Source organism: Crocodylus porosus, unplaced genomic scaffold, assembly GCF_001723895.1.
Source record: "Crocodylus porosus isolate Cpor-Errol unplaced genomic scaffold, CroPor_comp1, whole genome shotgun sequence".
Classification (NCBI taxonomy): domain Eukaryota; kingdom Metazoa; phylum Chordata; order Crocodylia; family Crocodylidae; genus Crocodylus; species Crocodylus porosus.
In genome coordinates this window covers 98,223,570-98,225,135 of record NW_017728886.1, presented here as the reverse complement: position 1 = coordinate 98,225,135, position 1,566 = coordinate 98,223,570, and the positions used below count along the sequence as shown (strand labels likewise).

General features: G+C 38.3%; 1 protein-coding gene across 1 annotated transcript in view; it reads right to left on the bottom strand.

Annotated features, from left to right (window-relative positions):
* ADCY1 (adenylate cyclase 1) overlaps positions 1-1,566 on the bottom strand; it is a 262,521-nt gene that overhangs the window by 7,149 nt on the left and 253,806 nt on the right. The window lies entirely within an intron of this gene.

Below are 1,566 nucleotides of genomic sequence, written 5' to 3'. Positions count from 1 at the left end.
TCCTATGATCCCTGCTGACTTCCTGCCCCTGGGGTGGGGGGCTGGACTCGATGATCCTCCAGGGTCCCTTCCAGCCCAAATGTCTATGAAATCTATGAAATACACACACACACACACACACACACACACACACACACAATCAATCTTGATCTCTGTGGGTCTGGGAGACAAAATGTTGCCCAAGTTTTGTGAATGACAAGCAATTATTCTGAAGATTAATTGTGTAGAAGGAGAAATGATCACAGGAGTGACTGTCACAGGACATCTCTTCAAAACCAGTGTAACGTTTTTCCTACAATCAACTGCTGCAACAAAGCCACAGGTTCAAAATAATAGCAGGCAAATAAATAGGATGTAAGTAGCTAACTACCAGGTTTAGAGGTGTTTAAATAGTCTCATTTGAGGTGACCATGTCCACAATTTTTTACCCACAATCAATTTCAGGCACAAACAAAATGTCTAGCTGAACCAGATTTTCTGTTGTAACTATGATCTGGTTGGATAGCAGAAATGGAAAGAAGTATTATGTTCCTTTGATTCTCTCTTTGGTTCTGCTGTGGAATCAGCGTAAGTGACAGCTACCTAGAGACTACACTAATTAACATCAGCTAATAATAATCCTCAAAAAACTGTAGGTTAACAGGACTGCCATATTCCTTCCACATCTCCAGTATTAGATGATGGAAATAAGAAGAGGAGTCATATAGAGTGCTGGACACCCAAAATCTCTGCCTTCTGAGGCTCAATAGCAGGATACAGCCATCAGGGAAGGTTCAGGTAGTTACTATTCCCTTTTTAGAAAGGGACTAGAGAATAACTGAACTTCTAGCTGCCCAAAATGTTAGTCTTTAAGGTCTCTTGCTTCCCAGGCAGCTTGCTAAGACTCTTTACAAAATGGAACATTAATTAAAATCTTCCAATAAGGAAACAATCAAAACAAGTCCCATAGTTTCAAAGAATGCCAAGGCCTTGCAAGGGAATTTATACAATATTTTTAAACATTTTGCTAATATAACACTGTAATGAATATTTTCAGTACCAGGCTAATTCAGATGACCCCTCAGTTAGCAAACATAAAATGCATGAGATAAACGCATTCACTTTTGGAACGTATGTTGCTAGAGTTACCCAATAACATACTTGTTTTCGGGATTCTAGTTCAAAGAGCATTTATACCAGACATACCAGTATGCCTCAACTTGTTTGCCCGAGATCACACTGATATAAAATTGAAGTGATCCTTTTTATTTTGCCCATCTCAGGACCCAAAGTAGAGTCAACCATTTTAACAGAAGCACATCTTTTAAAAAGACATTCTGATGCACGGATTTTGCACTGATACTTTTTAACAAAAAATGTACAGATTGGGAAAGGCAAAAAGGCATGAATGACAGAAACTTACAATCACAGAGAACTGATTACATGGGATATATTCCAAATTGATCCTATTATTTGTTTTAGATGTAGCCTTGGGTTTTTTATTTTTTATTTATTTACTTAAGAAGGTTAATTGTCTCTAAAAAGTTCATGGGCCACATCCTGGCCCTTTTTGCTTGCGCTGTATCC